This window comes from Lathamus discolor, chromosome 9 (genome assembly GCF_037157495.1).
Source record: "Lathamus discolor isolate bLatDis1 chromosome 9, bLatDis1.hap1, whole genome shotgun sequence".
Taxonomy (NCBI): Eukaryota; Metazoa; Chordata; class Aves; order Psittaciformes; family Psittacidae; genus Lathamus; species Lathamus discolor.
This window is the reverse complement of record NC_088892.1, coordinates 2,659,015-2,668,845: the sequence shown is the minus strand read 5'-3', so window position 1 is coordinate 2,668,845 and position 9,831 is coordinate 2,659,015.

The following is a 9,831-nucleotide window of genomic DNA, read 5'->3' as shown; positions in this document are numbered from 1 at the left end:
TACTAAAACTGATGGAAGAAGGCTAGCAGCTTAATTGCTCTGAACGAGAGACCACTGTGCACTTCTGGCCATCTTTCTTACTTACCTCTGTCTGTACCTCCCCTCATTCTTCTGGATCCTACCTGAGAACAGGGCTGAAGCAGTGAAGCTGCTTCAAGGAAATAAAAGATTTGTGCCAGTGAGCTGGTGATAGCAGGTCTGCCTGAGGTGTAGACTTTAATGGTGCTATCTACTCATGTATGTTGACCTGTGTAAGGTGACCAGCAGAGCACTGGCCCATCCTCTAGTTATGCCAAGATTGATGCCCAGGACTAAAACCTGACTTTTTGAGCCTGCAGCACGTGCTGGGGGACTACATAGTGCTAAAGGGAGAGGAGGGTAGTCCTGATTTGGAAACCACGAAGGCCAGTTGGAGATCTTTAACAGTCTCTTGGAATTAAGCTGTCTACCCCCTGTGCTGTGCTATTGATCTGAAGATCTGGAGCGTTTCAGCTGGCTGAGCAACCTGCTTTCCTGTTGCGAGCCTCGAGCACTGCTCTTTGACTCCCACCAGGTCATGCTGGTCCTGCAGACACTGCCGCTTCAGCACAGCCAACCTTGAGACCTTCGGCACCCATCAGAGCCATGTTGGCTTTGCCTTCACTGGCCATGTCTCATGATAGGCTTATCCAGACCCTTCATCCCAAGCTGTGCTCTGCTCGCTCTTCATTGTGCATGATGTGACTTCAGGCAGGGACTGAGACAGAGGTGGGATTGTCTCTGCCTGGACAAACCAGGACAGGCAACACGTGGATGTCCTTTTCCGCAGTCTCCCCATGGAGTAACATTTCACCAATAACTGTCAGCAAGAGATAACTGTGGATTTTCTGCAGTGGTCCTCAGTGCTATTTTCCCACTGGGATCTGTTCACTAACAGTGATAGATGGGAGAAGGGGGGCAGCAGGCTCAGCACACAGATAATTAACACTCTCCCCAAAATGTTGCACCTGGACTTGGAAAAAAAAGCTCCTTCCCAACATTTCATGTCTACAAAAGAGCTGGAAGGGCTCTTCCTTCTTCATCCGGAGCCTGCCCTTCAGATGCGCTCTGCGCACAGGACTCCTCAGCTATTCCTTTTGATCCGGCAGCCAGGAGAGGGAGCTCGGCATCCTGGTCCCAGCCTCCACTCTCCGAGCATCGCTGAAGACAATGCTGATGATCCTTTTGTTCAACAAATAAAAGAAGTGGCCCACGAGGGAGCCGTGTCGGCAGCTGCTTCATCGGGGCTTGGGGGAATTGTGGAAAATCGATGCCTGCCAAAGGCAGAATGGACAGGACCAGTGGAAGAAAAAAAAGTTCCTATCAGGCTGTGGAGAGATGATTGCAGGCAGAGGACCTGGTCTTGGAGAACTGGGGTGTCTTCAGTCCCCACAGCCACAGCAGGAGCATCGAGCTCTCGGTATCTCTCAGGACCAGGAGCAAGAAGAAAGTGTGAAGCTGAACTTGGGACATTGAGCATTTATCACCAAATCCCAGAGGAATTTTACCTCTTGGTAAAAATTCTATGTTCCCTTCCCAGCGCACCAGGGACACACAGCCCTCATCAAATCGGATGTTCAGTGATTTTTATATTTCAGTGCTTAAGCACAGGGAGAGTCACCTAGCTTGAGGTGTCAGAAAGCGAACGTTCCAGGCATCTGAATGGAAATGGATTCCCAAATGTACTGAGCACTGGCAGAAAGAAGGCACTTGAAAAATGGATAATTATCCAGTGCCAGCCTGCCACAAAGGCCAGGAATTCAGTAAGATTTAAAGGGAGACATTCATATACATAAAAAGAGCCCCGTGCTCCTAGCACAAAACTTGCTGAGTTTAATGGTGTCAGTTTAAGCAGCTCTGATTAGCAGCACTGTGATTCCTGCATTTATTGCTAGTCTTATTTCATCATTTCCTTTTGATGTTGAAGATCCTGGGAAAAGCAAATTGTGGACTTGTCTTGGCCAATCTGTTGGTGAATTAAATATATCACCCCAAGGATATTAGAGATGAATAACAAGCCAGTTTCAAACCAGGTAGAACAGTTGTGGTGCCCCAGACCTGAGATGCTGGCTCATCAGCAGCTGCTGGTCTGGAGAATACTCTTCCTTTCACAATGCAGGGGATTTTTCTGTTGCTCTTGGAAATGATTGCATTTTTGCATCTTCTCTCTCATGTTCATTGTAACCCCTCTGCTACCTGACTTACACTTGTAGGCACAGTGAAGGGAATGCTCTGTGTTAAGGAAGCTGGGAGGAAGAGTGTGATTCCTTGGTGATGGACTCATTCATAGACCATGTCTCATCAGCCATTCCCAGGGCAGCTGTAACCCCACAGCACAGGCTGATCCGTGTCCCATTAATCGCCCATCTACTGCACAATTTGTCTTTCGTGAGTGCTAACTGATGTATTTCAGACACAAGGTCATAGTTGCTAGCTTGGAGGAACAAAACTGTCCAGCCTTTTCACTCACCCCAACTGCCATAGTCTCACTGGGGTCAGTGATGCCCTGAATCACTCAGTGACCATCAAAGCTGATGAGTCTCTCTCTGTTTCCTTCCAGATCCTGTTTGGATAAAGGCAGTGCCTGGAAGGTAACCACAGCCTGTTTTATCCTGACATTAATATCATTCATATCCTAAATATCCTTAGGCTAGAGTGAAAAAAAAGTTATTTGAGAGTGCCAGATGGGCTATGGAGACACCTTAATAATACCTGCCATTAAAATATCTAGCTATTAGATGATTGCTGGCACACAGCAGGCTGGAACTTGAACCTAAGTTGAAGATCCCTGCAACATCAAGCCCTGCCTAAGGCAACTGATAGTGATGATAAAGGTGGCAAGCCTTGGTGGTGAGGAGTGACAGCTCTTGAGAAAGCTCCTGGTTTGGATGGTGACTCCACGCCAAACAGTCTTGGGTCTGTTTTTAAGTGGCTCTCTGTAAATACCCTCTGCAGAATGAGAACATCCCCTGCTCACCTCCCAGCAGGCAAAACCCAGGATGTCACTCTCCTGGCAAACACTGGCTGGCACGGCTGGCATTTCTCCATCAGTATCCTCAGTTGAAATGGCACTGCAGCCAATGCTGAGAGCAATTCTGACTCTGAGTGCATTGCTCTACCTGCATGGAACTCACTGACAGGAAAAATGAGCACTGAAGATCACCTTCACCTGCTGCCCCATCTTGGAGGAGAAGCAATGCCTTGAAGGCCAAGCAGCCAGGTGTCTGCTGCTTACCAGCAACCCAGCTGAGGGTGTGCTCATCCCTCTCACTCAGTTTATACAGCAAACCCACTGTATTTTGTGGTTTTACTGCAGCTCTTCCTTTGGGTGGTCCCTGCTGCTGATGGGCTGTTCATGCCCTTAAATATTGCTCAGTGCTGTGACATGTGATAGTGCTTTTTTGTGTGATTCCTTCCCTAGGACCCCTCCTAGACCTAAGAAGATGGAACCTCTTCACTGAGATCCTTCTGCAGGACACGTCTTCCATGAATGCCTCATTCAGGCATCACTAAAGTGGATAAAGAAATCGTGCACAAGTAACTTCAAGATATTAGGCTCTTGGAGAATGGACCTCCTGGTTCCTAATGTGTGCTATATACTTCTGAACTGCAAACATTGGTGAATAACACTTGATCATGTCCCTGACTTTCACCTCTTTTTCTGTGCTTGAGGAACACCCCTACCTGGGGAGCAATTTTCTTGCTCATCTCCTGTACTCAATCTCATCAGCAGGTCCATCATGAATATGCAAAATGGGGGTTTCATCACATGGCACATGTCTGTCTCCTGCTTGGAAGGATGTTCTGGCTGCCTGTTGCCTGTTCAAATAGAAAGTACATTTTCTAGGACTGTTCACACATTCAGATCTGTTTCCTCCAAATATTTGTCCTTGAAATCCAATGGTTTGGACTGCTGAAGAAAGCAGACATAAAAGAAACATGGGCATTCATAATTGAAAGGGAAAATCCTTAGCTTTGTTGAATCTCCTACTGGAGGTGCCAATTAGAGCCTGCTGGATCCTAGATGAAGACACCAGCCTCTTCCTGCCTGGCTCATTTCGGACCAGAGAGCAGCAGGTATTTGCCATGTCAAGCCAGGATTACACCTGAAGCCTTGAAGCAAAAGTTGCCCAAGTCCAGCTCCCCTGTCCTGCAGCCAGCTTGGCCCCAGAACTTTTAGAAGCTGAAAGGCTGAATGAAAGCATCAAGTACTAAGACAGTTCGCAGGAATATCAACCAGAAATAAAAAAAACCCACAAAACCCCAACTGTACCAAGACCAGCACTGGGCAGAGACAGCTCCAGATTTTGTAGCTTCCAGACAAAGTCAGCAGCAACCGTCAGAATCTGTGTTTCAAGTCCAACCTTCTGCTTTTATCTATATTTTAAACCCCACACAAGGTATACAAGGCGAATGTTGCTGTTACAGTCAGAGAAGCCTAAATAATGGATGAAGAACAAAGGCTGCAGAGGGGGGGTGGTAAGGAAAAAAGAGGAAAAGAAAAAAGGAGGAAGAGAAAAGCTTGAGGGGAAGAGAAGGGAGAAAAAAAGGCAAGAGAAAAAGAAAGGAAAGAGCCCTCCAAAATGAGAAGAGTCTAACACCTCTGCCAAGGTGGGAGCTGGGGCTGACAGGGGGAGCATTTCTATGTCCATTGTTGTAGTGAGGCACACTAAGAACTGCTGCTGGAGCAGTTGCCATTTACTACTCCCTAGTTAGAGTCAAAATCGAGCAGCTCCTGTGCTGCCTTTGCCCATATCTGAGCTCTTCCAGAGGGCACAAGGAAGGTATTCTACAAGCATTTTCCATAGGAAGAAACCAGGAGAGGTGTGAAGTTGGGCAAGGAAGGAGGAGGTGTCCCCATTAAACAGGGCTGCGCCATACGTGGAGGTGCTGAAATATTATCAGGATTGGGTCCTCTTGCACTGAAGTGGGGGTTTGAGGGAAAGGTTGATCCTTCACAGAAGCACAGATGGAGAACTGCCCAGGGCCCCATCCTCTTCCAAGCAAGGATGAGGACAGGAACCCTTGTTTTGCAATGGTCTGAGGATGCTTTTTTCCTTGCCTTGCCTTCTCTCATTACTCTTATCTTTTGAGATTCATGATTAAGGCGGATAAACCAGCATTTCACATGCTGGGCCCAGGAGTATCTCTGTGATAAGGGGAAGCGTCAGAGCTTACTCAACAAGCTTGGAACACAGCTGGCATATCCACAAATCTCCTGCACTGGCCACCTCTGGGACAGCCTCCATGAGCATGGAGGCTCTATCCCGAGCTGGGCTCAGGCTTGGTGATGGGAGCTGTGGTCACAGTGTATGACATGATGGAGACACATCTCTCAGGGTATGTCCCCCCAGAGCTGCAATGGGGACAGGAGGGGAATAGAAGGGGGATTTCAGGAGGCTGCTTTCACCCTCAAACTGCCTGGGAGCAGCAGGTACCCTGATCTGGTACATGCTGCGGTATATAAACCCAGCAGCTCAAAGCCCCCAGCACGCCCCATGCCCACCTCTCTTCCCCTGGCGGATCTCCTGAAGATCTCCTTTTACTCACGGGAAGCGTTCAAAGCTGATGAATTAAGGCCATCCAGGGAAATGGCCATCTAATGAGGATTTTAGCAAAGGGAACCCATAAAGGCAGAAGATCTTTGTATGGAAGCTTTTGCTGGATGCTTTATTATCTCCATAGAAAGTTAATAGAGAGGCAGTGAGTGGGATTTTGCAGTGGGACTTGGAGCAATGGGAGGTATTTCTTTCGGCAACATTTAGGTTTACCTGGATCTCTCCAAGGGGATTAGCAACTATTGCCATGATAACCCACAGCAGGATTTAGACTCCGGAACAGGAGAATTTTTACTGAGTTAAGTATTTGGAGTGGCTTGGAGGAGGCCACCTCCCTGCCTCCCTCTCCAGCTCTCAGAAGGAGCCTGGCTCCAGCCCATAGGAGCTAAGAGCCTTACAAAGCAGAATGAAGCCATCAAGGCTTGGCGCGGAGGCAAGCTGTATTTCCACTCCCTGCAAAGTGCACAGTCACTTGTGCACAACTTCCAGTTCCATCTAAATGGATTCTCTGTAACTGCACTCGCTTTTCAGGTGCTTCCTGGTTTGAAGAATTGGGAGGCTGTACTGGGAGCAGAAAGCAGGTCCTGGACAATCAGCCTGAGTCCTCTCTCCTCCACTCATCTTCCTTTGGGAAGATGCCAAGGAGCAGGTTTTTCTACTTTCTCCATCTATTCAAATCCTCTGTGCTGGTGGTTGTGGTTTATAACATCCAAGTGATGGCCTGACTCCAGGCTCACAGATGAGCACAATACACTGTGACCTGTCCCTTCTTTGTAAGGAGCAGCTCCAGCTCAGCAAACAAAGGAGCCAGAGCTCAGTGGACACCAGCCCCTTGACCTGCTGCTGCCTGTAAACAAGGCAGGTGGAGTTGATCACAGAATCCCAGACTGGTTTGGGTTGGAAGGGACCTTAAAGCTCATCCAGTCACAACCCCTGCCACGGGCAGGGACCCCTTCCACTGGAGCAGCTTGCTCCAAGCCCGTGTCCAACCTGGCTTTGAGCACTGCCAGGGATGGGGCAGCCACAGCTTCTCTGGGCACCCTGTGCCAGCGCCTCAGCACCCTCACAGAGAAGAACTGCCTAAGAGCTCATCTCAACCTCGCCTCTGGCAGATAATGTTCTTGTGTTATCTTGGGGATTACTGCAGTGGACCCTCTCAATCAGCCAAGAGCTGAACTGCAGATGAGAAGGAGGATGGTAAAAAGCATCTGAAGCAGAGCTAAGCAGAGGTTTTCACAGGCATGGTCTGAAGACATCTGCTCACATCACACAGACAAACATGGTAACACCAAAGGGTCATCATTTTCCAGCTAGCTTATCTATATTTATAGTCTGTCAGAAGACACTGTCTTTTCACCATGAGGCTACCTGAGATGAAGATACGGTGCCATGCACAAGGGACTTTGTCTTGCAGGAAGCATGTGAAGGCTGATGTGACAAAGGGAGTATAAAGAAGGGATCTAGGGGGCTCTTGTCTGAGAATAACTGGACTCATGACTAGTTCAGTGCTGAGACCTCACCACTGGGACCCACCTGCCCATGCTTCTGTGGGTTGTTAGTCCCAGAAGCTTTGGTGCTCAGGCTGCATTGGACACTCAAACTAGCTGGTCTTGGGCACTGCAAGGCGGATGATGATAGTTATGAAAACCTCCTGCAGGGATTTCTTGCAGTCAGTAGCTGTGCTGTGTTACTGCTTTGTGTTTGAACACACCAGCAATAGCAGAAATTATAACTTGCTTAGGTTTGCTCCTACAATGTCTCCAGTTTCATAAAGAATAGAATCATAGAATAGTTAGGGTTGGAAAGGACCTTAAGATCATCCAGTTCCAACTCCCCTGCCATGGGCAGGGACACCTCCCATTAAACCATCTCACCCAAGGATGACATGGATATCTGAGGTCAGCTGTCTAATTGCTGATGGTGCCAGGATCGAATGGCACAAGAAGAAGTGGTGAAGGTGGGCATTACAGTGGGATAGAAACACCAGCAGACACTCTAGTGGCCTTACAGGCAAGTTCATCACACTGTCTGTGATGGGTGTTTCTTGCAGATGTTCTCACCTGCGCAGAGGAGGCCTCATCTCATGGTGTAGACCCAAACCTTTACTAATCAAGGGGTTTTATGGTCAGCAGAAAGAGTAGGGAAAGAGCAAGGCTGGCAAAAATTGTAGGCATGAAAGTTGGTCTGGAAGGGCATTGATCCATCAGTCAATGGAGAGAGATGTTCCCTCATTCATGAGTAGATAGTAAGGCATGTCGATACGATACATTAGTAATAAACGGTGGGAGAATGAGAAGAAACAGCATGGCCAAAGGGGATCCTCAGGTAAGAGTTCAAAATGCCTCTTCTGTCAGGGCTGTTTCAATGAGCTTCTTTAAGAGGGCTTGAAGAAAGGTCTGTCTGCAGCATCTAAGCCTCACTGCAGACTGCAGCAGCCACCACAGCAAGTGCAGTGCAGGCTGGGGGGGGTATTTCTGTGTCACCAGCCATATTCGGTCCTTTTTAACACCACTTCTTGCTGAGGAGCCACAGCTCGAACACTGACAAGTCTGCAACTGCAGACCTGGGTGTGCCAGGGCAGCAGTGTCAGCCTTGAAAAGGTCTCACCTCCAGGGTCAAGAGATGAGATGCTCCTCCCCCACTTTATAGCAGGCTCCAGATGCTCCAAGGCATGAAATTAATAGAGAGTGAGTGTGAAGGAGGCTCCTTTAGGTTTCTTCTAACCCCAGCTTACCTCCTTTCCTGCTCTCTAGCTGGGAGCATGGCATGCTTTACTGCATTAGCTTCTGCTCCCAGGAAAAAACCGTGGCAAAGGATTCAGGACCTTGGGAACCTGCAGCAGGGGAAGGATGAGGCTTTCAGCTAAGCAAAGTGGCATGCACAAGGGAGGCTACCTGTCGCGGTTTAAACCGATCCACACAGCTCGTCCACTCACACCCCCCCCCAACCCTCCCCCCTCCTGGAGGGATGGGGAGGAGAACAAGAGAATGCAACTCCCACGGGTTGAGATAAGAACAGCCCAGTAACTAAGGTATAACAGAAACCACTACTGCTACCACCAATGATAATATCGATAAGAGAAAATAGCAAGAGAATACGATACCACCGCCGAACGAGTTCGACCCCCCCGAAGAGAGACCGTGCCCTTCCGGGTAACTCCCAGTTACCTCCCTGGGCATGCCGTGCTGCGGTATGGAATACCTCTTTGGTCAGTTTGGGTCAGGTGTCCTGTCTCTGCTTCCTCCCGGCCTCCCCTCGTCCCCAGCAGAGCATGAGGCTCACAAAGTCCTTGGCCAGAAGAAACATGACTTAACAACGGTTAAAACCAATCGGTGTTATCAGCTCTCTGCCCAGGCTGGAAGTCAAAACACAGAGCTTGCACCAGTTACTAAGAAGGAGCAAAACAGCTCCTGGTAAACACAGGACACTACCATGCTGTGAATAGCTCCCTTATGAACCTAGGAAATTATCCCCACTCCTTCTCAATGCCTGGGCTCCTTCCCCTTATAAGTCTGTGAGACTCTCATAAGATCCCAGCATGGCTCTGAGGTGACCAAGTCCCTCATAGGAGGACAGACACACTCATGTCTTGTATTCACTCTCCTTCACAACTTCCCTATGTGCCAGCTCATCTCTTCCTGCTCAGGGGAGAGTTGGAAGACACTGAAAATGAATGTTGCTTCGTTGTGTCGGCAGGACTAAGGATGCCTCCAGAGTGGGACTCCTCAGAGCCAGACTTGGGCATCGCCTCTGAACGCACAAAATAGGAGAGAAGCAAGAAAGGTGGTGGCATGGGATGCATCTCAGGGCTGGGAGAGGAGGGATGATTCCTATCTGAACATACAGCAGGACCAGGTCACAAACCAGGGGGTGAGCAAAGTCCCATGGAGGTGCTCCACATGGAGGAAGCTGTGGGGGCTGATTCTTTGCAGCACCAGTGGCTGTCCCCTGAAGGCTTTAAGGTCTCTCAAAGACAAGTCCAGATATGATGTTCTCTGTTAGAGCAAACTGGCCACTATGAGGACTTGCAGGTATTGGCAGGAGTAAAGCCCAGTGTGGGGCTCACTGCCGCTTTGTCTGCATCCCCGTGGGCTTTCCACTGATGCATGGCCCAGTGTGCAGAGGGGTCAATGTGAGGGGCATTCACCCAGCCACCCGGAGAGGACCTTGTGGTTTTGGCCCCTCTCCAGGCAGGGAGCTGGAGTGTCCTGGCCTAACCCAGTGGCAAGCACACAGAGCAAAGCACCATTAACAA